Source organism: Pseudorca crassidens, chromosome 8 (genome assembly GCF_039906515.1).
Source record: "Pseudorca crassidens isolate mPseCra1 chromosome 8, mPseCra1.hap1, whole genome shotgun sequence".
Lineage (NCBI taxonomy): Eukaryota > Metazoa > Chordata > Mammalia > Artiodactyla > Delphinidae > Pseudorca > Pseudorca crassidens.
This window is the reverse complement of record NC_090303.1, coordinates 38816804-38844007: the sequence shown is the minus strand read 5'-3', so window position 1 is coordinate 38844007 and position 27204 is coordinate 38816804. Positions and strand designations below refer to the sequence as shown.

At 37.9% G+C, this 27204-nt stretch overlaps 1 protein-coding gene across 1 annotated transcript in view; it reads right to left on the bottom strand.

Annotated features, from left to right (window-relative positions):
* Window positions 1-2900: 2900 nt before the first annotated feature.
* The window catches only part of CRPPA (CDP-L-ribitol pyrophosphorylase A), a 378873-nt gene continuing 354569 nt past the window's right edge, over window positions 2901-27204 (bottom strand). The window contains exons 14-22 of the mRNA XM_067746235.1: window positions 26950-27112; window positions 26110-26185; window positions 18271-18350; window positions 15533-15720; window positions 14661-14827; window positions 11990-12103; window positions 10088-10242; window positions 7170-7202; window positions 2901-3209 (exon numbers count right to left, since the gene is read on the bottom strand). The gene's annotated coding sequence lies outside the window, so the exon portion shown is untranslated. The remainder of the gene's footprint in view (window positions 3210-7169; window positions 7203-10087; window positions 10243-11989; window positions 12104-14660; window positions 14828-15532; window positions 15721-18270; window positions 18351-26109; window positions 26186-26949; window positions 27113-27204) is intronic.

Genomic DNA, 27204 nt, shown 5'->3' with positions numbered 1-27204 from the left:
GCCAGTAGTTTTCTATTGGATTAGAACGGACTCTTTCAATTTGAGTGGTATCTATTTCGATTCTACCATTATTTCTGAGCAAGGAGGATGATCTTGTGCAGGGGAACTGGGCCAGTTTTAGGGCAAAAATATCCTGGTCCCAGGGAAACTATGCATGTTGTGTAAGAGTCACAAAATCCACGATAGATTGCTCTGTACAACTGCTCTTAAGTCTGCCTAGGAGTCCATGTCCTATTTTAAATCTTTGAAATGAAACTTTATGCCATAGGGTTCTCAATGAGAGAAAAGGGTAAAGGAAAGATATAAAGTAAGGCTGAAGCAAGACAGCGCATCTGTTATGGTGTGAATGGCTCTTACAAAATCTCTTCCTTTCACTCAGAAAGTCATATTGTTAACTGTTTTATTTGGGGGTATAAAATTATTTATGGGGTTTAGAGTAGAAGGCCACCATGTTTTATCTTTTTCTGGCTTCTATGCTTGAGAACAATTGCCAAATTGTGGTTGTGTCAGGAAGACTTTAAGTGAAAAGCATTTCATAATTTCTTTACTTAAACATGATCAAAGGCGCCCTTCGAGCATTTGAATGAGCATTTTCCTAGTTATGTGGCACTGTCTATATTTTAACATAGCCATTGGCTCGATGAACCTGTTGTTGGTTCCATAGTTCCTTCTGCTATGAACAACCAAAATTTTCCACTCTTTGAAACTTAGTGTTTTACTATATACAGATGAAACACACCTGTTTCTGATATACAACCACTTTCAATTCTTGTTAACTGTGAAAAATTCATGAAATGGATAAAAATCTGTATTCCCCTTTCTGGTGCAAAATATAATTTGGAGCTTCACACTGTCGATTGAAAAACAGCGAGCGCCTACCATGTGCACGGAAGGCACTATGAAATTCAACAAATCTGAAAACGTTCAGTGAGCACCTACTTTGGGGCAGGCTCTCATGCCCCGTCTGAAAGGTGGGCTGTGAAAACAAAAAAAGAAAACCGGAAACAACACCAATAACAAGCAGAGAAGGAAGGGGGTGGGTTGACGTTTAAACAGGATGACCAGAGAACTTAGTACTGGGGGAAATAAGCTTATAATGGGAAAATATGAAGAAAGATGGATAAAAAAATGAGGGTGCAAAAAAATATAGGTTGTTGGGGAAGATCTTTCCCAACAGAGGGAGCCACAAAGGCCTTGAGGTGGAGGAACACTGAACACTTGAAGAAAAGGCCAGTGATGCTGTAACTGAACACCTGGGGCGGGAAGAAGCACAGGATGAGTTCATAGAGGTAACAGGGAGCCAAATTATATAGGGCCTTGTAAGCCACTGCAAAGACTTTGGTTTTTACCATGAGCGAGATGGGAGCCTTTGGAGGGGTTGAATAAGAGAAGACATTATCTAAGTTTAAATAATACCTAAATCAATCAGGATGGTTGCTCTCTTGAACAGACATAGACAGACACACACACACACACACACACACACACACACACACACACACACACACACACACACACACACACACACACACACACACACACACACACACACACACACACACACACACACACACACACACACACGGTAGGATGTGAGTGTAGAGACAAGAGAAACCAGTTAGCAAGCCACTGAGTATCCCGGATGAGAGATAATTATGGCTTGGATCAGGGTCATAGACATGAAATGATGAGAAGTAGTCAGATTCTGAATATATTTTGAAAATAGAACCAGCAGGATTTGTTGAAAGATTGTATGCATGAATTAAGAGAAAGAGATGAATCGATGGTTCTAAAATGCTGGTTGCCATTTACTAAGGAGGGGAAGGTAAAGCAAGTTTTGGTGGGGCGGGGGTTGGGGGGAATTACGATTTCTGTTTTGGACACATTTCATGTGAGATGCCAAGTGAGGAGGCAGGTGAAGATGATTCGGCACACAGGTGGAGATAAATCTGGAGTTGAGGGAGAGATCCAGGCTTGATAATATATTTGGGAGTCATCAGCATTTAGATGGTATTTAAAGCTGTAAAATTCTATAAGGTCATCTTGGGAGTGAGTGGATATTGATCAAGTTAAAAAACCAAGCTTTACTACATCGTGAAGAGTCCAGACTGAGGAACTGAAACCAAAAGAGGGAGCGAAGGAGGGAGGGAAAGAGTGAGAGGCCAAGAAGAAATGGCCAGTGAGGGAGGAGGAGAACTGAGAAAGCATGACGTCCCAGAAGCCAAGTGAACAAAAATAGAAAAGAGTGAGGATTATGCTTTTTGATATACAGAAACAATTCTTTACCTTATAAGGAAGATAGATATAACGATATAAAAATATTCCAGATTTAGTACAGTGAGTGGTAAGTGCTACAAAAGATCTGTATTCCAACTGCTACAGTCACACACAGAAGGGACTTCCTGACCCTCAGTTCATGGGAGGCCGGCATGAAGCAGGTGGCATTTAAACCCAATGTTGAGAGATGTGTGGAAATGTGACGGGTAGAAGGGGAGGAAGAGAGGACAGTTATATCAGAGGGAACATCTTAAAAAGAAGCTCAGAGAAGGGAAAGAACAAGGTATATTTAAGGAACAGGGAGTAGTTCAAGCTGGCCTGGGTGTAGAGGATGTATAGCCTACTTTCTGCACACCTCTAAGGCAGGTGATGTTCAGATTTTGCTATGTGGTTTCTGTTTTTGTTTCTTATTACCTCTCCAAAAGCAATGGGTATAAGAGGTCTTAACACAACCTTGAAACGTTTTCAATCCTTTCCCCCAGTCTAACTAACGGTTACCTACCAAATCTTATATTTTCATTTGTAAATATGGTAACAGTCATGGAAAACATCTGTATCTGTTTATCATCTGTGGAGTTCTTGTTCTGTGTAAACTCTGGTGGGAGGAAAAAAAGAGTAACAAATATGCAAAAATATTTATTGTACTACGAGTCCCTACTGTGTTTCAATTCTGAAGTTGGGAGGAAGAAGTTGTTAGAGAAATAGGAAAAAGATAAGGCTCACTCTTTGAACAGTTACATAAATTTATGAGGACAGTCCGCCTTAATGGTTGGAAAATAGAAAATTCGTTCTATAGATTTGGAGTTTGGCCCAGCATAATCTGACCTCTGCTCCAGTTCCATGGAGACGAGAAAGTTGTGTTGCCTGCAACCATATACAGAATTCCTTAGAAATAACAGTCGTTATCTCTGGGGTCTGATCAACTCATGGCACTGAAGAGAGAAAGAGATAGAAAGAAACATGAGGAGGAATCACATGAGATTTTATTGTCAGTAACAGACAGGAAATATATTAATAGATTCCACCCCTCAAGAAAATGAACATGGTAAATTTTCTTACAGATATTTTAATGTGAATTTTAATTTTAGGGCCAGTTGCACAAGTTTTTTCCCCATCTTTGTATTGCCAATGGCACAGTGGGATGAACAGAGAACCTATTATCCAGTTCAAACTCAGACACCAATTTAAGCCCCCAGTCTCTTTGCTCCTCGTGGGTCTCATTTGCAAAATTGAGGGAGAGGACACTGGTATATAATCAAGTGGGAAAGACTTTGGAGTCATACAGATTTAGTAGCTATATGATGTTGGGCAAGCTACTGACTGTCTGAATTGCAGTTGTTAAACTGCAAATTAGAGAGAATAACAGCTCTCACACAGTGCTGTGATGAGGATTAAAAGAAATCATGTAGGGAAAACTTCTGGCACATAGTAGACCCTCAATAAATATTCATTTCCTTCCTTCTTTTAACTTGAGCATTTCAGTTCCAGTATAACGTCAAGCCCTAATTTGGGGGAAAATTTTTTGAGAGAAATTACAGAGTTTACCACTATTAGTTGTTTTAAATTTTTAAAAATTGGCATCCAGTCTGTTTCAGAAAATAAGACAGCCTCTATCTTTAGGGTAAAAATAAAGAATTTGTAGGGAGCACGTACTACATGGACAGTGAGGAGAAAACTGGTATTCCCCTCAGGAGAAAGTTTAAGATTATTGGGAAAAAAGAGAATGGAAGGAAGGGAGGAAGGAAGTTAGTTGATAAATAGTTTTAAAGCCTATAAATTAAAAATGAACCAAGTAAGAGAAAGAAAGGTATTTGCTCTGCTGCCCTTCCCATTAAGATGGGTTAGGTATTAGGGCTGGCATGACACAGACATCTCTCTTGTTCCTAAAACGGAAAAAAAATCTTTTATGAAAGTGAGTGAGTTTACAGCAGGAATGTCAGCTCAGTGAATGATTCAGTGCTCTAGGTAAGTGGATATATACTTTACTACTTTGACCTTTCTGTATTTTTCATATTTTGCCCGACAACATATTGCAACCATTCCTTTCAGTTAGCACTTAAAGTCTAATTTGCAGCTGCCTTTATAAAACCAGAGCTTCCTTGCAACAAATGAAAATTTTCAAGTCCTCTTGTTTGATCTCTAGTATCATACATTTCGGTATTTCAGACATATAAAACGCCCAGAGCACGAAAAAAACACAGTAAATAGCCACCGTCCTTTAGCACCATCCGTTACTCAATGTTTCACTTTGTCATACAGTATGAAATATAAATGAAGAAAAAGAGGAAGGGAGACACAGCAGTAATTTATGCCTGTCTAGAAAGTTTGGCACTGCAGCTCCAAGTATAGGGAGCCATTTACAGGAGAAAAACCGTAACCAGAGAATATGGAAGTGTGGAAGGTGAGATCATCCGCCAGCAGCAATCTTTCAAATTCATAGACACTTTCGGATTCATGAGGTGAGAATGAGCAGTGCAGAGAACTGTGAAGTTCATTTGTAGTGTTTGACTTTGTTAACACGCACTCTCAAGCTGTCCTTGTTATGAGATGGTGGTCGAATAGTAAGTGAAAAAAAAAAAATCAGTATGGAAAATATCCCCATTAATTGGAAATAATAATAGTGTTACACATAAAAAAGTTAAAGGACTATATGTAACTTGAAAGTGTTATTTAAAAGGGAAAAAATATGTAAATTTAGCAGAACCTTGTACCAATCATTTAAAAAAAATCTTTACCTGAACTTTTAAATGATTAATTTGAATTAATTTCAATTTATCTGAATGCATTTGTCTTCTATTAAGCATGGTCAAAATTTGTCTCGAAACATTTTTTTTTAAACTAAACATTTTCTTCAAGGCAGAATTAAATCTATCAACAATTTAATACAGTCAAGAAAAGTAATTTATGGAATGAAGCAATGATCCAATGATCCATGCCTTTCTTAAATTTCTCTCACTAAGCCCCACATAGATGTTACTTCAATTTCAAAATCAGAAGAGGGAATGCCCAATATGTCTTAGTAGTTTCTCTAGAAACAGGCAAATCAAAATCTAGTAATCAAATGATGAGAGTCTTTAAGGTGTTCCGGGGTGAGAGAAGGGAGGGGACGTAGCATCAATATGGCTTTGGGGGTCTGAGTGTGTACCAGAAAAATTAAAATACCGTGCATCAATAAAGTGTCACTTATTCTGAAAGACTTGTCTAGCAATTCAGAAATTTTAAAAGTAAACATTTGGGTTAACAAAAATATACAGGTATAATAAACATGATTAAATTAGGCGTAAGATCAGGAAAATCTAAAAGGACACGTAAGGACCTTAGCTGTATAGACCAGAGCTTTTCAAATTTTAAAGTGCGCACAAATCACTTGGGATCTCATTAAAATACAGATTATGAATCAGTTAGTTTGGGGTGGAACCCAGGATTCTTCATTTTTCACGAGCTTCCACGCCATGCCAATGCTGCTGGTCTACGGACCACACTTTACGTAGCAAAGCCCCAGATCACGATAAAGGAAGAAGGTTTATCCTAGAAATTGCATCTAGAGAAGTGTGAATATCATATGCTCTTTCAGAGCAACCCCTGTTCCCGCTCGGTTATTTTCAATGGAATTTACTCTAGAAAACATAATTGAAAGTAACATATTCAAATAAACACAATGTGATATCCTACTAAGGTAAATATATGAATTACTTAACTCAGTTCTCAAAAGAGCCTGTGAAGTAAAGACTTTTATTATCTTCACTTTATGGAAAAAGAAACGGCCTTGGGGAATTGAACTAATCGAGTCAAAACCACATATGCAGGATTTAGAAACAGTTCTGAATTTGGCAAATCTTACTCCAGAGCCTAAATATTTTTGTCAGTTTTACTACAATTGTCAAGATTGCCCTATTGCATTCTTAGTAATCTTGCAAACAAAGCACTAGACACAAAAGATACAGTAGGGATACAATGGTGTATGAACGTTGGGCTATACCATCTTCATTGACAGCATCTAGAACAGGAGTCACTCAAGAATAACTGCTTGTGACATTAGAGATCTCACATGTGTGGTGAATAGCAGCCTTGATGCAATAAATAATCTGTTTCAAGAACCAGAATGAATGAGAGATGAGGATAAAATACTGGATTAAGCTCCTTACGCTAAAGAGTGGACAAATAGATTCTAGACAAGGACATACTGGAGGTTCCACAGCCCTGAACATATGGGATGACCACTAAAGCTCCACGTCAGAAAAAACAGCCCTAGATTTTAGAATCCCTAAGGGACTTTTTTACTCTATGAAGGGTACACTACTAAATACTTTATGCATTCTGTTATTATTAAAGGGTATAATCCTTCCCCTAAGGTGTGCTGGCCCCAGGGTCTTTGAACAAGTCTAGACCAGAATTAATTAGGAGCCATCGTTTTCATTACAAGTACGTTATAATTATGTCTGCTTATTTCACACTGTTCAGTATACTCCCTCCTGTTAAACTACAGCACAAGGCCTTTAGCACCTGTTGCTTATTTCTGCCAGACTGAAAATATTCCTTTCTCTTTATTGTTCGTGTGCAAGGCTAAGATGGACTTGCCAAGAGCGGTCATTCTTGAATGCACCTGCCAAGTGTCAGATACTTTAATAGGTGAAATGCTTATAGCATATGCTGTGTTTGCTGCAGCTTCCAACTTCCAGTGCCCAGTATTTCACAAGAGATTGAATATATTCAGGATGACCGATCCATTCCTTGATACATGTGTATGTGACCATATGCCCATGCGTATACAACACACTTATATAACACACCCCCCAGGTTAGCTTTGGCTGAGAATATATCTTATAGTAATTTACTACCTTACATCTTCAACTTTAAAAAGATAAACAAGAAATCCCTTGCACTATACTCACTGATTTGTTGGCAGTTGTTTTCATGGCATCAGTCTGAAAAATAAAAACATAAAATTGAGTTTTGGGCTTCAAGGTAGCACCCTACGTCCTGTTTTGATAAGTTCTTTGCTTTCCTTTTCTGAGGATGCTAATCCTTTTCCCACTCTCCTATTAGGTCTTCAATCCATCCAGATAAGAGTACTGCAAAGCTCCTGTAATTGAGGGATGGGGCCTAGAATAAAGGCATCCATCCTCGATATACTGAGGTACCCAGCAGGGTGAAGACGGAAAGGAATGCATCCCTTTTCCGTGAGTTATTCAACTTTATCCTGCCAGTCTCATCAGATGTTATCAGAGGTGTGGAATGGAAGGAAGGGTAGAGAAGGTTTTCTAGAATGCTGACGTGGGACTAAATGCCAAGAAAGATGGAGTGATGATGGTTCTGCTTTCGTAGCTTTACCACATTCCCAAGGATGAGTGAGGGCTTCCACGTTTTGTTCAGTTTCCGAGGAGCCCATGTGTTTTATGTTTACCTTCCCTGCCCGGCAGAACATTAACTTCCCTTTCCTTGACAGATATCAAAAATCCATGTAAAACTTTCCTGCAATCCGCAGTAAAACTGACGTCTGCAGTAGGAAGCAGTCTTATTTTATGAGCACCCTTCTTCAGGTAACCTCAAGATAGAACAATTTAGACAATTTTCCCTTTTGAAACAGTAGAGCAAAATATTCCTAGACCTCTCTCTCCCTCTTTTTCTCCCTCACTTTCTCTCTCTCTTTTGCTTTCACTCTCCCACCCTCTCATATATGAAAACACCATTCAGAGCTCAAGCTGCTTGGTAATTAAAGAAGGAATTATACATCCTAAGGCCTTTACTATTAGAATATACATGAGTTTAGTTCATGAACAGCAAGCTTTCACGAACCAAGTGGTCAAGAACCTTGTTGATATAGCACCACCAGAATGAAACCAAGGGACCTTTCTCAGAGGAAGAATTTCCCATATAAGTAAGTCTACAAACCTGTACACTGACAATTCATTACACCTTCTGGAAAGGGAGGTATTGCTGTATAGGGCTGTAGTCAAATTGGATTTTTCTTATCCCAAGTTAACTTATGCCTTGGTAACTATACTTCCTGGGATGCGATTCAGTCACAAGTGGGATTTTCTCAGAGGTTCTTGGCACACTTAATTTCTAATTGATGCCACTGATAACATAAAAACAGGATTGGGTTATACTTCAGGACAAAAAAAGATTCTTCAGGTGCACTCCGAATGAGCTCATTTCATCCAGCAAAGGAACGGAAGAGCATCTGCAGGTAAGGTGACTACAACTCTACTACCTGTAAGCAATAGTATCAGTGGATCGTTACCTAGGAAAACAACCCTAGAAAAAGGTCAAAGCTGGTAGCTTTCAGAGGACTCAGAAAAGCACGCAGGGGATAGAATTCTCTTTCTTTCAGAGCCTAGGCCACACTGATCAAAGAATTCCAAAGAGAATTCTGTGCACAGTCACTGATAAAATTTAAAAGGAGTTTAGAGGCCCCTTTCCAGCCAGAATGATCTGAAAGCCCTGACATGTACCATTATATTGTTTGATGAACATTTCCAGAAGAATGAGATTCCATTTTGACCTTTGCAGTGTGAGTAACACATGTCGAAAGGAGGACAGAAGGCTTATTTTTATACAGATAGCAGAAAGTTGCTCCCCTTGTTAAGAAAGCGTGGCAGCCTGATTTTGTCTCTTTTTTCCTTTGTAATTTGAAAGTCCTCCCAGATAAACCTTTGCAGTATACAACTTGGTTTTGACATCCTGGCTTTATGCCTCTAACTGTTTATAAGTCATGCAAGGAAGTCATCTATCTTGACCAATATGGCTCAGACATATTTTCCATGTTAATTACACATGTTTGGACTGACATTGCAGTGATACAATTTCATTTGTTTAAAACAACAGAATGGATGGCTCTTTAACTCAACAAATGTAGGTAAAAATTCTTCCCAGAGTAAATGCAACAAGTCTGGAAATTATAAAGGCACAGGCACTAGTGGCTGAAACCCCAGAGACTAAGAAGCTGATATTCTGCAAAGATCCCTTATTTAGATTAAAAGCATGTTGGAAAACTACGACATAATTATCAAAAAATTATAATTATAATATATGTGTTAGACACTCCAACAAGATGGGTGTCCTAAAAATAATCACCAGCTGAAAAGGAAGCAGAAGCATTTTTAACTCTAACCCAATGGAACTATTCGAATTTGGGCTGTGTTTTTGAGCAGGACCTCCACATTTTTTTACACTTACCAGAACACCAGCGGTTAACCCCGTAATGGCCAACTGCTAGTTATTACCCTACATTTGGTCCACAGCTGCATGGTTCTGCTCACTTTATTGTCATTTCAGCCCTCAGCCCGTTAGATGCCTGGTGACCGCTTGCATGCAGAGGGGCCTTTGGTTAACTAAATCCCCATCAGGATCACAGCTGTTGTAAAACATTCGGTGACAAAAATATCCATGTGCAACGCATAGTAGATAAATTTGCGAGCCAATTTGAGCAAAACTTGAAAAACAAATGAGGGGACTAGTCGAATTCTCTGGCTTCTGAACTACATTTCCTCTGTTTTGGGGGAACATGCTTTGTAACATTCCAGCATTCCCCTCTCAGTGCGACAGATGATTGGGGCTAAATTTCAGAGTGATAGGCCCAGTTAAGCAAAAAATATACTTTTCCACCTTCCTTCACTCAGCCTCAGCAGTTAGAGAATGAATGTCATGTTCAGTTATTCAGACAGATTCCTGATTTTGGCATAATACTAAGGTCAGTATTGGGTATTTATTCACGATGTGCCTCAGCTTAAGACACCAAACCCTTGTTTCAGTTTCTTCCAGCCTGGAGGCCTAGCACAGTGGTTGCATATGTGCAAGTGTGTCTTACCCCAATCGTGCAACAGCCAGTGCTGCCAGGTCCAGTTCATCGCACAGAGGGCCCTGAAAGTGCCCTGTAGGTGATTATGGTTGGTGTTACAATGGTCAACCCCATGTCCGGTTATGACACTGAGAGACTGTGCCGATTCTGCTTCACCTCGCTACCTGCAAATGTTTCAAAACAGGAAGAAGACAAGGAGATAAATGACCTACGCCCCAAAAATAGAATGAAGAGATCCATTTCTCGATTGTATCATTGAATGCCACTCCTTTGTCACTTTTTGTCAAGATCCAAGATCAAGTAACAGATGTGATCTGAGACTCCAGATCACAGATCTAACCAAATTTAAACCCACAAAGGGAGAGTTCATTCTGGTTCTAACTAATCTGAAAGTTGGTTTGTACATGCCTGTGTTGATTGATTGAATTCCTACCCCACACATATTCTGTTCATTCACTAAATTGTTGAGATGTTGCTTAACAGTCAGGGACCTAGACTTTTCTCCTCCATTAACTCATTCAGACATGTCTTAAGCACTCACTATGTGCCAGGTACTGAGGATAAAATATTAATAAGTCACAGTCCTGGCATCAAGGAATCTAGGGTTCAGAGGCATATAATCTCTCAAATGTAAGAGAGGGAAGCTTCTTTTTTTTTTTCTTACCCTTCCATTAATTCTCCAGTCCTCTGCTGCCATAAATTATACAAATTTTTGAGAGGAAAAAGTGCCATTAGTTAGTTTTAGGTGTTTCCCCAACTTGGTGAGGTAGGAGAGAACTCGTGTATATTACCTATGCACTGATGAGTTATTGACTTCTTAGTAATGTTCACTGAGGAAAAAAAGATTTTTAAAATTTTGAAACTAAAAATTATCAGGTAGATATCTGGAGCACAACCAATGTATTATGTGCATGGAGTTAAAAAATATAATTTATACATTCTAGCTTTAAAGAATTTAAGTCAGGAAAAACAAGATTATGACAATTAAAAAACAATTGTGTGTGTATGTCTATATCTATGTAAGATGTGAAAAATTATGTATAGGAGAGCTCTTGGTATAGAATGGTCACGGCAAACTTAATTAGTTTAGATTCTCATAATCTAAATTATGTTGCCGCACTTCATGATACTTTACAGAGGGTCCCCTCCATCCATAAGATAAAGCACTGGAAGGGCTGTGTGGAATCCGTAGGTGAGTGCAACTCTGCTACGTGAAGCCTGTAAGCTTATTAAAGATTTGATCAAGACCAGTGAATTCCAAGCCTACCTTTGGTCTGTCTCCCTTTTCTACATATTTTAGCTTTTTCTTCTTGTGTCTCCTCTCTATTGGTTAATTCTGTGCTGTTATTTGAAGGCAGGTCATGGTTCATAAAATAGAGGTTTTCTTTAAAGTTAAAAAAATAAAAAGAACTTTCTGGATTTGAATGTGAGCTTCTTCCTGACCAAGAAGACCTATAAGATATATCCCTTTACACTAAATATATAAACCTGGGGCCAAGGATTAGCGATTTCTCCTCCTCTAATGTAATAAGAAAGTACAATAGTAAACATTTTCTGAACTTGTTCAAAGTTTTTTAAAAACTATAGAGCAGCTCACTTCTTATATTTCTCATAATAGAGGAGAAATGAAGACATGGCATTCAGTTTAGTCCAAAAATTACGTATTGAGAGTGTGTGTGTGTGTGTGTATCCATGCTAATACCATATATGTATATATGCTATTAGGTGAGATATTGTGAGCACAAAGGAAAATAAGACAGTCCCATACATAAAGTTACTTCTAATCATCAGAGAAGTAGAAGAGGAGCAAAGAGCTTAATCATGATACAGATAGATTAAAAGAAGGAGGAAACGTATCATAAAAATACGTATAAGGGGGCTTCCCTGGTGGCGCAGTGGTTGAGAGTCTACCTGCCGATGCAGGGGACACGGGTTTGTGCCCTGGTCCAGGAAGATCCCACATGCCGCGGAGTGGCTGGGCCCGTGAGCCATGGCCGCTGGGCCTGCGTGTCCGGAACCTGTGCTCTGCAACGGGAGAGGCCGCAACAGTGAGAGGCCCGCGTACCAAAAAAAAAAAAAAAAAAAAAAAGTATAAGGATGAGCACCTGGGCCATACCAGATAGTCTCTCAAGAGGCAGGTAAACTAACTCTTAAAAGAAAAGCAAAATTTAGGAAATCAAAGAAAAAGAAATGACACAGACTCTTACTTCCAAGGAAACAAACAGTTTTTGAAAAGAACGAACAGAGACATACAATATGTTGAATTTTCGGGAAGAGCAAATAACTCAATATAAAATGCAAGAGTTGGAGAGAGAGAAGAGATCGGAAGAGAGGGGGCTTTATATACCAGATTACAGAGTTTGGAATTTATTAGATGAGGAAGATGCATTAAAAAATTTTATGAAAAAGAATACCACGATGAGCTAATAAGGGCCTATGCTAAGCACCATTTGCCGTGAACAAGAAAAATAAACATATTGAATATATTCAGGAAATAAAATTGATACGATTTCACTTGGAAAATGTAGAGGAAAAGCTGGTGTCAAATGTGATTTGCAAGTTTTGCCTTGAGTGATTGAGTGATAGATGTTACTACTTGAAATAAGAAACAGAAAAGGGAAGGGGGAGCAGAGGTGGAGGCCTAAGGCTTAAATAGGAGGTAGGGGAGAAAATATCTGAAACTGCAAAGGAGACAAAACATAAAAATATAAATGAGTGTTTTACTCACCAATTTTCTCTGAAAGCTAGATATATGTTTTCTGACAGATTCTTAAAAGAAAGATTTTCTTTTAATCTTTATTGGAGTATAATTGGAGTATTTATTGGAGTATTGGAGTACAATGGTTAGTTTCTGCTTTATAACAAAGTGAATCAGTTATACATATACATATATTCTCACATCTCCTCCCTCTTGCATCTCCCTCCCTCCCACCCTCCCTATCCCACCCCTCTAGGTGGTCAGAAAGCACCAAGCTGATCTCCCTGTGCTATGCGGCTGCTTCCCCCTAGCTATCTATTTCATGTTTGGTAGATATGTCCATGCCACTCTCTCGCTTTGTCACAGCTTACCCTTCCCCTTCCCCATATCCTCAAGTCCATTCTCTAGTAGGTCTGTGTCTTTATTCCTGTCTTACCCCTAGGTTCTTCATGACATTTTTTTTCTTAAATTCCATATATATGTGTTAGCACACGGTATTTGTCTTTCTCTTTCTGACTTACTTCACTCCGTATGACAGACTCTAGGTCCATCCACCTCATTACAAATAGCTCAAGATTACACTTAATAAGATTGAATCTGAAAGTCAACCCTTTTAACTGAGAGAAATAATCCATATTCTGAGAATGATAACTAAGAACAGTATTTCCTAAGAGCTCTAACTACAAAATTTTGTAGTTTTAGAAAACATTACATCTCACCGTTACCTGAAACTAGATTTCTTTATGTAACATATAAGCTTTGCATTTCATTTAAAGTGAAAATACTGTGCTATAAATCTTATAAAATAAATATTGGAAACTATATATTTCATGAGATATTATTCAATTTTTAATTAGAAAATTTATAGGCCAGCCATTTATATGAGAGAGAGAGAGAAGGAGAGAGAGAGAAAGGTAATAATATGAGAGAGAGACAGAGAAGTAATACGAGAAAATATCCACACACACAATTTAAGAAAAAAAAAAATGTCATGAAGAACCTAGGGGTAAGACAGGAATAAAGACACAGACCTACTGGAGAACGGACTTGAGCATACGGGGAGGGGGAAGGGTGAGCTGTGACAAAGCGAGAGAGAGGCATGGACATATATACACTACCAAACGTAAAGTAGATAGCTAGTGGGAAGCAGCCGCATAGCACAGGGATATCAGCTCGGTGCTTTGTGACCCCCTAGAGGGGTGGGATAGGGAGGGTGGGAGGGAGGGAGACGCAAGAGGGAAGAGATATGGGAACGTATGTATATGTATCACTGATTCACTTTGTTATAAAGCAGAACTAACACACCATTGTAAAGCAATTATACCCCAATAAAGATGATAAAAAAAATGAAATAATTTGACATCATTGTTTACCTATCAGTTGGCAAAGTTGAAGAAATGGTAAGAAAACAAGCACTTTTAAATACTGTCAGTGGATAAAAAGAATTTCTTATATAGCAGTTTGAAAACATAGATTAAAACCTTTAAATTTTGCACACCGTTTTTATCAAGCATGTTATTTATAAATTATGGGTGTATTCAAGAATTAAGCTGCAAATACACACACACACACACACCCATATATGTAATCCCTGTTTATGTAGTACAAATGAAGTGGTAGTTTTTAATCAGTGTTTTTTAAATTTTAAAGAAAACATCATCCAATATTCAAAAATACTTAAAAAATGAAAATTTTCATATTCCTCAAAAGGACTTTTGAATGGGTATTTTGGTCATACTACACAGAAGTTCCAAGAATCTTCCCCAGTTTATCGTCCCTAAAATCCTCATTACAGTTTGGCAGCCGCTCCCAATGTCTCTGATTCTCTATTACTCTCCAAAACTTTTTTCTACAATTGAGCACTGGCCATTTATTCTGTCTCACCTCTTTTCTCCATCTTTTCAACTCAACATTTTTCTTTTCTTGCATGTGTCTTCCTCACATGGATTAACGTAGCCTCTTAGACTTACACATTGCTCTAATTCATCCGTTTCCTGGATCAACACAGCAAAACCCCACGCCTGAAATTGCCAAAACAAAGTATCCTTCCTCTTTGGAAGGTAGAAGAGAATGCTTTAGAAGAAGAAAGACAGCTGAAAATATGTATATATGTTAATTTTTGAAAGTATCTGTCATAGAGAATTTATCGTATTTGTCATATTTATAATTGAGAATATTTGAAATTCTAATTATCCAACAACAGATTGGTTACATTAATTATGCTAAATTGATGCAGTAGAATTTGATGACATAGCTTTCAAAAAGTGTGTGTGTGTGTGTGTGTGTGTGTGTATGTACACATGAAGTACATTTAATGACAATATTCATATACTAAATTTTAAATCTCTAGTTTAAATAAACGTGTGTAGAGTTAATTTCTCCACTTTTTATTACTGGCTTTGTTGATATATCAAAATATATCAGTAGGATAAGAAATTATGTTTTTCTTTTGTCCTATGTTTTCTAAATGTTTCATAATTAAGTTATTTGTAAAGGTGAAAATCTTTACTGCTCTAATATAAATAACATGTTAAACTCAGAGAAATGAAAATGTGTCTAATTTCATCCACACTGAATTTTTTTAAAGTCTCCAATTGACATTCACTTACAATCATGTATGCTAGTAGTTCTAAAAACAGATGTGAGTTATTTTTAGCACAACTTAAAAAATATAGAACAGTTTCCAACTATATTAATTTGCTGCCATAACAAAATGCCACATACAGGTGACTTAAATAGCATAAATATATTCTCACAGTTCTGCAGGCTGCAAGTCCAAGATCAAGGGGGTGGCAGAGTTGATTTCTCCTGAGGCCTCTCTGCTTGGCTTATAGATGGCTGCCTTCTTGCTGTGTTCTCACATGGCCTTTCCTCTGTGCACGTGTATCCCGATAATCTCCTCCTCTTCTCATAAGGACACTAGTCCTACTGCCAGAAAGTGGATCTCAAAATAATAGAAAGATACAGTTTATACAGTAGCACTACTGTATGTTTTATTATATTTTAATTCTTTGAAAGTGTGTTATCTACAAAATAATAAGAAGTATAATTAATTGAAGATGCCTTTTTTCAGTAATGCTAAAAAACAGAAAGAGGCTGAATGTATTTCCTCCATTTTTAATCTAGCTGTGCCATTACAAGTGTCACATACACAACTGTGCTAACAGATACAGTCATCTACAATGCATAGCTAGAAAGGAAATACTACACTCCAGGGAATGCCTTAAAAAAATTAGGAGAGCTACTCATTAGTTGTTCTTTGTTTTCTACTTTGGATTACATCAAACTGACCCAAACTCCTATTTATTACTAGTCCATTAAAACAAAAGCAAAGTTTAGACAGAGAACATTAATCAATTCATATTTCAATAAGCACAAAGACTACATAGGCCAATAAATCATGCAACCAGCTGTGTCTTTTTTTTACAAGCATTGGTAAATAATCAGTTCGACTGAAATTAATTGCATCTTTTCTTCCCCCAATCCCTCATACACATAGCAGTGTGAAAGTATCTGGAGACAAAGAATAAACTGAGATTCAGTCATAAATAAGATAACCAATTTGTCACACAGACCAAGTAGTACATGGTGAGATCATTGAGTTCTTATGTATATAGCCAAAGCAAAACGGAGTGCTAAGAAATTAGATCACAAATTTTTCCAAGGGACATAGGTAGTTTTTCAGTGTGTAAAAATTCATCCATATATGAGGACTTTTTTCCTTTTGTGGTATCACCATCATAATGATTTTATTTACCCAATTACTTTTCTTAAACTTTCATCAGATAATTTACTCAAATGATTTCTGATTGTAACACTTTGTTGGAATTGTGGTTTTCTAGGATTAGCTATGTGAAATAAGTCATCTCATGACCTGAGGCTTCTACTTCATCTACTACCTACACCAACTTGGCAAAAATCCATGCCCAGAAACTTCCTAAAAAATGAAGTATCTTTCCTCTTTAGAAAGTAGCACATGAGAGTTGATTCAGGATGCTTTTATGTTAAGTATTCAAAACTATACCTTACAGTGTTAACTACAGTCACCATGTTTTACATTAGATCCTCAGACTTTATTTACCTTATAGCCGAAAGTTGTTACCCTTTTACCAACCTCTTCCCATTTCCCCTACACTTCAGCCCTTGGCTACCCCTTTTCAACTCTCTCTGTATGTGTTTTTTTTTTTTTAAACATCCCCATATATGTGATATCTTGCAGTATTTGTCTTTCTCTATGTGGCTATTTCACTTAGCATAAGACCAAAAGGTCCATCCATTTTGTCACAAATAGCATGGTTTCCTTCTTCCTCATGGCTGAATAATATTTCATTATATATTTATATATATATACCACATCTTCTTTATCCATTCATCCATTGACTGACATTTAGATTGTTTCCATATCTTGGCTGCTGTGAATAATGCTGCAATAAGCATGGGGATGCAGATATCTCTTTGATATCCTGTTTTTATATCCTGTTTTATTTTCTTTGGATATATGAAGTATGAGGATCTAATGTAAAATATGGTGACTACAGTTGATAACACTACATTGTTTAATTGAAATTTGCTCAAGGAGTGGAACTTTAATGTTTTCACCAAAAGAAAAACAAACAAACAAAAGGTAAATACGTGAGGTGATGGATGTGTTAAGTAAATGGAGGGAATCCTTTCACAGCGTATATGTATATCGTATCGTCACGATGTACACTTTAAGTACATTTTACAATTTTATATGTCAACTGTACCTCAATAAAACTGAAATAAAAAACTACCTTGCAGCTGATTTTTCTTCTTCTTCTGGGGACATAATGAGGACTAATTCTGTCACATCTCATACCGCTGTTTACTTTGGTCAGCCCTAAATCTGAGTCTTCCAAGTCATCTATTAACTCCAGGACTGCTGAGAAGCAACACAGCCTGGTAGTTAGGAATGCAGATCTAAAATCAGGCTGCATGCACTCTAGAGCTCGCGAGCCACAGCTGCTGAAGCCCGAGCGCCTAGAGCCCGTGCTCCGCAACAAGAGAAGCCACTACAGTGAGAAGCCCGCGCACCTCAACGAAGAGTAGCCCCCGCTCGCCGCAACTAGAGAAAGCCTGCGCAGACAGCAACGAAGACCCAGTGCAGCCAAAACTAAATAAAATAAATTTATTAAAAAAATTATACTAAGTGAAAGAAGCCAGACACAAAGGTTGCATATTGTATGATCCTGTTTATATTAATTGCCCAGAATACGCACATCCATAGAGTTCGAAAATAGATTAATGGTTGCCAAGGAATATGGGGAGTTACTGCTTCATGAGTATGGGGTTTCTTTTTGGAATGATGGAAATATTCTGGTACTAGATAGTGTTGATAGTTGCAGACTTTGTGAATATACTAAAAACCACTGAATTGTAAACTTTGTGTATACATTTTATGGTATGTGAATTACATCTCAATTTTAACAGTAAAAAAACAAATCAAATCAAATAAAATCAGGTTGCAACTTACTGTGACTTTGGGCAAATCATTTAAATTTCCAGTGCGTTCGGTTCCTCATCTGCCGAAGAGGGAGATACCACCTACCTCACCTGTTAGAAGGGTTAAATGATAATATTGGTTAAGCATTTAAACAATGGTTAGCACATAGCAGCCTCAAACAAAGAAATATAGTATATCCCTTAATCTGACCAAATGCTGCCCTCCCTCCCCAATCTTTTTCCTAGGCCCAGAATAGGTAGGGCCAGCTTCATGGGCATGATACCTGTGCAGTCACGCAGGACCCCACACTTAGAAGGGCCCACATTTGACATAATGTTTTGTTGCCATCTTGAAATACATAACGATTCTTTTTTTTGTAAATTTATTTATTTTTGGCTGCGTTGGCTCTTCGTTGCTATGCGCGGGCTTTCTCTAGTTGCGGCGAGCGGGGGCGGCTCTTTGTGGTGGTGCACGGGCTTCTCATTGCGGTGACTTCTCTTGTTGTGGAGCACGGTCTCTAGGCACGCGGGCTCAGTAGTTGTGGCTCGTGGGCTCTAGGGCGCAGGCTCAGTAGTTGTGGTGCATGGGCTTAGTTGCTCCGTGGCATGTGGGATCTTCCCGGACCGGGGCTCGAACCCACGTCCCCTGCATTGGCAGGCGGATTCTTAACCACTGCACCACCAGGGAAGTCCCGAAATTCATAATGATTCTTGAACATGATGTCCTGCATGTCCATTTTGCACTGGGCCCTGAAAATTATGTAGCCAATCCTAACAGTATACTATCCTGAGATTTCCTTATCAATTCAGTCTCTTCTCTGAGCATTATCTTTAATTAATGTTTTAATTATCTTTAATTCTTTAATGATTTTCTTACCTTAAGTCCTGATGATACCATCTTCCTTGTCTGATGCAGAGGTTTTGGGATTTTTTTCTATTATACCCCATATACCACAGGACCAGAAGGTAAAGGGTTGGCTACGTATCACTCCCTCCCATCTGAAGCTTGCACCATCAGACTAAACCACCCACTACATCTCCTCCTTATTCTCATACTTTGACCCAGTTTGTCCCTCTTGACTCATTCTCTTCTCCATCTCAACTCCATGCCATCATTCTCGGTAACTTCAGAATGCACATGGATGAACCATTTACCCTGCCTGTCAGATCCTTCCCTTCCTCACCTTCAATTACCTGTTCCTCCACCCGCTCCCAACCAGTGATGCTGGTTGCATCAGCAGTAACTCACCATCCCTGAAAACTTAAAATCAGTCACTCCCTTCCCTGGCTGCCAACTGCTGTTCTTTCGGTTTGCATTCCCAAGTACTCATTTTGCCAGAATTCCTCAACTTCAGTGAAACATCTAACCCATTGCCTTCACGTTTCACTCTCTTCCAACTTAATTATGTTTCCTCTTCCCCCTTTAACCTGGCTTTTAGTCCATGTTACCTAACTGAAATAATTCCCTTTTAATTATTTTACCTTGCGTGCCTCCTTTTTTCTCTAGCACGTTCCCCTGAAAAATCCCAAATATTGGCTGAAACCATTTAAAATTTTTTTTTCACGCCAGCATCTGAGAAGCTAAATGTAACTGTAGATAAACAACTAGGAAGAATACAACCACTTGAAATTTATGCTAAAATTTTCATACAGCTATTTAACACTGCCAGGCAATCCTACTGCACTCACATAGTAGTTTCATTTCCCCAAATAAAATCATAAACAGCATTTTTATACTCTCTTCAGTCTTTTCAAACTACTGCCCATTTCTCTGCTCCCCTTCATTGCAAGGCTGCTAGGATGATTTTTTTTAGTACTTATTAATCCTATTTCCTGCCATTCATTATTCAACTTATGACATTGTAGGTTTTTTCCCGTCACTCCCAAGAATCTATTCTTTTGTTACAGTCACTTATGACCACCATCTTGCCAAATCTGCTGTTCTGTCCTCTTCTTACTTGACCTTCACCAGCATTCTATGGTTGACAGTCTCTCTTCCTTTGGTTTCCAGATATTTGACACTTTTCTGTCTTGCCTTTACCTACCTCCTCACTGGTGAGCTCTTCTAAGATTCTTTCCTCTTAATATTTTCCTGACTCAATCCTGGTGTGTGATTTCCTTGGCTGCTCTTATCCAATTCCATGGTGTAAATACCATCTACATAAGGTGAGAAACTACCCCAGTTTGCCAAGGAATAAGAGGATTCCCACGTCTTAGAACTTTCAGTACTAAAACAGGGAGAGTCCTGGGTAAACTAGGATGATTGTTCACATTTTACCTATGTGCTAATAACTCCCCAAATTATGCCTCTCGTCCACACCTCTCTGATGAGCTTTATTTCCATTTTGGTGTGTAATATACATTTCAAACTCAAATTTGTCCAAGCCAGAAATCTTGATTTGTGCCTTCAATTTTTTCTTCTCCCATTAGCTGCATCTCCATAGATATCATCATAGTGTAGCAGTTATTATGTAAAAAAAAAAAAAAAAAAAAAAAGGGGGAGAGAGAAAAGGAAAGGGAAGGAAAGGAAAGAAGAGAAAAGGGAAGGGAAGGAAACTAGAAATCATCCCTGGCTCCTCAGGACTCTTCCTTTTCTATCCTCCAGTCCAGTTACCACCACCTGGCCCACGCCACCACCATCTCCTACTTGCACCACCACAGCAGTCTCCTAACTACTCCCTGTTTAACTCTTGATCCTTTCCAAGCCATTCTGCATGATGAAAGCTGGGACAATTCTAGTTTTAAACTAGAAAATTCTTTTGTACGATATATATAAAGAGTCATTTCTTTTTAAAACATTTCAGTGGCTTACTACCTCTTTGAGAATAGCAAGCAAACATCTCTCCAGGTCTTATGACGGTGCTTCTCTATCAACCTGTGGAGAGGATAAGTTTGTTTTAGTTTATGCTTTTGTTTTTTCTCTATTGCACCATGGACTGACATACGGTCCTACTGCATATGACTGGAAGCAATCTGCAACATGAGCTGCACCATCCAACTTCAAAGTCACCTGAACTGAGGTGAGTCTGGTGATCAACGGCTGGAACCTCAGCAATGTCAAGCTGCTATAAAGGGTTTAAAATTTAAGTACTTTTCCTGTTTGCTGACTAGAAGTGGTTCAACTCAAACTTTTATTAGCAGTGGTCTATAAGTCTCTGCCTCCCTGACCTTAATCCACACCACCTATCCATGTGCCCCTGACACAGCTGGTGCCCTGGCTTCCTTTCTGCCCTTCAAATGAACTGTCAGGCCTGTGGATTCAGCTTAGAATATTCTTTGTCCAGCTCTCCACAATAAAGCTCACTGTTATTCTTCAGGTCTCAGCTCGGACACTTTCCGCAGACAGGCTATCCCAAAGGCTCCCTCTCTCAGGTGATGGTCTCTAATTACTCTCTGAATCCTAATAGAGTTTATTCCCTTTACAATACATTCTAGAATGTTAACATATTTTTAATTTTTGTGTTTTAAATTTTGAAATTAATTAGGACTAGTATAAGAGGTAAAACCAGCCTTTGCTTGCCAATTCTACACTTTCTGAGGAAACCAGAATTAAGAAACGGATAAGTATCATCTTTTCAGTACAAATACATATAAACACACACCTTTCTTTGTTTTTTTTTAATGGACCCATTCTCTACATATTACTCTGTGAAATAATTTTTCACCTAAGAATATATTTTAGACATTTCTAAAGTCTATAGACCAAGACTACACTATTTTATGGTTTCTCTTGAAGGAGGTATACATAACTCAGGTAGGTAGTTTTACATAAATGAGATTTTTGGTTATGTTTTTAATTGACAAGGCTTGTTTTCTTGGTTTGCCTACTTCTTCTCTGTTCCCTTTCTTCACCTGCATCAATTCACCCTCCCCCATTATGATTCTTGTAAAAACTCTGCCGCTTTTCATAGTGTGTGTTGTGTGTTGTTCTAGTTGTTTCTCTGCATCTTGCTTTTCTCACTCAACAACTCACTGTCATAATCGCTCCAAGACAAATGACACAGGTCTTACTCACTGTTGTAATTGCTTTTTAATAGCCCATAGTGTAAATGTATCGTAATTTTTTCTCAGTTGAAGGCCATTCACTCTTTCAGACTCTTGCCTCTACGAAAAAGTACAATAAACATGCTCGTATGTATATTTTTGTACAGTGGTGCTTTTACTTCTGAAGAATGGGGTTGCCTCTAAGGCTATGGTTATTTAAAATTTGAGAAGCACTGCTAAATTGTTTTCCAAAATGATGAGAATAATGTATAATTCCAGTAGCAAAGAATATGTAATTCCCTTCATCCCCACCAGCAGTAGGTTTATTGAAATTTTACAATTTTGTCAGTCGTCGATGGTGAAGTGATACTTCCTTGTTATTTTAAGGACAGGAAATTTGAGTTTACTCTTTTGTGAATTCCCTATTCATATCCTTGACGTATTTTTCTATTGAGTGGTTTGTCTTTCTCTTTACAATTTGTAAGGATTCTTTCTGTATTATAGACGTTAAATGCTCATCATCATCTGGGTTGCAACCTTTTATGTCCTTCCCCCAATTCCATCGTTTGTCTGCTGACTTTATTTATGTTAATGTAGTGGACACTTGTCACGTTTGTGGCTGTTCCAGGATCTACTGAACACTTTTTCTATGTGTGGATGATTTTCCACTTATGAGTTCTGTCTCCTAAGCCAGAAAGTAGAAACTTGCTTTCCCAGGTTCCCTTTCAGCTAGGGTACTAGAACATGCCCCAGCCCCTTCCTATTAGATTCACCTGCACATAACTCTAAGGTGGAAATGATCAAGGCAAGACAGTGAATGTGGTATTGATGTCCTACAGAGACAGCAGTGCTATCTTCTCAAAAGCAGTCCCTCACTATAGTTGTTGCATTTTCCCTTCCAAATTGCTTTTCTGAACATACAGTTAAAATGTATGTTGTTTTCAACCAAGAACCTTAACTGATACTGATATCAATGTGTATACAAAAGTTATAATTTTTATGTCAACTATATCTCTTTATTTTTTCTGGGTTTCTGGTAACATTACGAAGTTTCCCCTTAACCCCTATATTGTATAGGTAGCCTTGGTGATTTTCTTCTGTTTTATTTTTAAATTTTAAGTCAATAGGGAACAATTAAATGCACATGTATACATATATATTTGTATTTTTATGTTTATGTAAATATTTATAAACAATATATACATGTAAATATTATACGGAGAGAGAGAGAAATCAGTGCTGTCCAACAAAACATTTTGCAAAGCTGGAAAGCTTCTATAATCTACACTGCCCAATAAAGTAAACACTAGCCACACTTTAAAACATGAGTAAAACAGCTGAGAAACATAATTTTTAAATTTAAGTTCCATTAAAATGTAAATAACACTTGTGGCTAGTGGCTACAGCACTGAACAGCACATATAGTGAGAGTGGACCCAACTTAGTTTCCCTCTGGATAAATAGCTATTTGTCATCCCCACTTAATAAATAAGTCACTCTTTTCCCACAGAATAGAAATACTAACGTTCCCATATATGAAATTTTCATATACAGACATTTATTTTCTAGATTCTCTATTTTTCATGGATCCATATGGCTAATACCATATTGATTTGACTGTAGTGACTTTATAGTCTGATGAATGATGTGTGAAGCGTATTTCGCAGCTTCTGATTCTCCTATAATCAAACTTTTCTTGGTTGCTTCAGACATATATTCTTCCAAGCGAACTTTTATTTCATTGTATCCAATTCTGAAATCAGCCTTGATGAAGCTCTATTTATTATTAGTGCCTCAAATTTATAGGAGAATTTTTGAAGAATTGACATTTTTACTGTATTAATTCTTCCCATCCAAAATCACACTATGTTTTTCCATATTTCAAAGATTGTTTTATGTCCTTTAATATTCTATGAGTAAGATTCACAGATTTTTTTTAACATAGGTCCTGTGTTTTCTTTTTAAAAGTCATCTGTGAGAATATTATGCTGTTTACTATAAACAGCTATCTTTCCATTTTCATTGCCATTTGCTTATAGACAATATAGACAAAAGTTCTTGGTCTTAACATATTTATCTTGTTTTTATCTTAAATTCTCTTATCCATTATTTTTCATTGATTCTGATTTTAATTAGAATCTTAGGGTTTCTAGACATACAATACTGTCATTAGGAAAAAAAACTTCTATTTTCTAATGTTTTTACTAAATTTTTTTTAACTTACCATTCCAAAGCAATGGCAGCAGTAGACATTTACATCTAATTTTTCATATTAATTGCAATGAGAATTTTCTAACTTAATGATAATTAGTTTAATTTGAGGTTGATTATTTTGTCATATTTTCTTATTAATTCATAAATTTAAAAAAATACCTTTATTGGAGTATAATTGCTTTACATTGTTGTGTTAGTTGCTGCTGTACAACAAAGTGAATCAGCTATGCGTATACATATATCCCCATATCCCCTCCCTCTTGCGTCTCTCTCCTACCCTCCCTATCCCACCCCTCTAGGTGGTCACAAAGCACCGAGCTGACCTCCCTGTGCTCTGCGGCTGCTTCCCACTAGCTATCTATTTGACATTTGGTAGTGTACATATGTCAGTGCCACCTCTCTCACTTCATCCCAGAGCGTGTTATATATGTGTTAGCATATGGTATTTGTTTTTCTCTTTCTAACTTACTTCACTCTGTGTGACAGACTCTAGGTCCATCCACCTCACTACAAATAACTCAATTTCATTTCTTTTTATGGCTGAGTAATTTTCCATTGTATCTATGTGCCACATCTTCTTTATCCATTCATCTGTTGATGGACACTTACGTTGCTTCCATGTCCTGGCTATTGTAAATAATGCTGCAATGAACACTGTGGTATGTGACTCTTTTTGAATTATGGTTTTCTCTGGGTATATGCCCAGTAGTGGGATTGCTGGGTCATATGGTAGTACTGTTTTTCATTTTTTAAGGAACCTCCATACTGTTCTCCATAGTAGCTGTATCAATTTACATTCCCACCAACAGTGCAGGAGGTTCCCTTTCCACCCTCTCCAGCATTTGTTGTTTGTAGATTTGTTATTTGTAGATTCCACCCTCTCCAGCATTTGTTGTTTGTAGATTTTCTGATGATGCCAATTCTAACTGGTGTGAAGTGAAACCTCATTGTAGTTTTGATTAATTCATATAATTTTTTCAGAATGTATTGATATTACCATATGATTTTTTTTAATAGATTGATGTACAGCATTTATACTGATAGGTTTCTGGATATTACAACTATCTTTTTTTTTTTACAAAGATCTTTGTGTATTTACATAGGAGTTTGAGCTGCATTTTTGTTTTTTATGATAACTTCATAAGGTTTTATATTAAGAATTTTTTCCAGGGGAGCAGTAGCTTAAGTAACATAGGAATTATCTATTTTTTATAAAGACTTGATACAATCCAGCTGGGAAAATCTGTAGCCTTAGTGGCTTTCATTAATGGCAGATTTTTAACCTTCTCAATCACTTTTTGATTATTGACTTTTTTTTACCTTCTCTTGGGATAATTTTAGAAATTTAAATTATGTTAGAAAAGCATCTATGTCACCTGTGTCTAAGGTTTTCAGATTTGTTGTCATAGAATTGTCTTCAGACATACTTTATTATTTTATTACTATTTTAATCACACCTCTAGATATGTCTCATATCTCATTCCCATTCTTGCATATTTTGCCCCTTTCTAGTCCCTTAATCAGGCTTCTTTTTCTTGCTCTTCAAATCTCACTTGACTTTCAGTATAGTTCAGTAGTTGAAGAAAATGTGACCTCTGAAGTCTGAATAGCTATAACGGTATGCTATTATAAAACATTTGTCACTATGAATAATAAGAAATTCTGTCATTACCTTGAGTCTTCAAATGTAGCTCAATCAGAAGGTCGACTCCCATTCAGTGATCAAAACTCAGTCCCCCGTTGAGGGTCTATCAGGGGAAGAGAGGAGAGATGGGGCACAAACTGTATTTAGTAAGCAGGTGAGGGCAACTGCTTGTTGGCAGCAATCGGGAGAAGAAGGAAGCAAAGAGAACAAGAAAATTCTTGTTTGACTGACATTGTTCTGAGCTGGCGTGGTAATCCCTGAGGCCTGCAGACATAAAGCTGACTCAGAGTGTTTCTTAGGTTCTTCAGAAACCTCCATCTCTAGGGAAGAGGTTGGTTGATTACTCCTTTTGTATCCATTGAGAATCCTTCAGGGTCTGGGCCTCTTCAGCATCTCTCCCTTGAGATCACATCCTCTCCTTCAGAGAGGAGCCTGCAGAAACTGAGATGATCTCATGCAGGTTCTTTCTCACACACGGCCCGTATATGGTGCGGGTCGGATGGCTCAGGTGTCTTTGAGAACTTCTAAACACAAGAGTTAGTCCCTGCTTCCCCCCTCCTTGGCTTATTTACCAGCTGCTGGCTAGTCACTCATTTGTGACCTTTATACTTAACAGCCGAAGTCAGACTCTAGGCTCCGGTGTCTCCCCCAGTCTGCCATGGACTGAACTAGATTCTCAATGTTCTCTTAAAGCCCTCTCTTTAGATCAGAAGTGAAGAACAAAATAAGCCCCACCCTCTGCCTTTATAGTGTGAATTCACAGAACAGCTATTTCTAAATAATTCCTTTACTAAATTATAACAACGGTTCAGACTCAGAAAAATGAATGAACTTAAGCAATTTTAAGCAGAAAAACGATTAACTCACTTAACTGGTGCCTACCAATCCGGGCAAGGCAGCAGAGGAGGCTCCAAGTGGGCCTGGAGGACTGACTCCCAACCACTGCAGAGAGGACCCATCAGGCCTTGGCCACTCCTGCCACAATCAGGAAACTCCACCCGACACTATGTACCAGTTTCTACTGCAGTTCCTGAGGATGCAATGGTGAGCAAAGCAGACAGTAAATTCCTGCAACCGTGAACTCTTACTTTTGGGGGGAAAGTGGGGATGGGAGACAGGGAG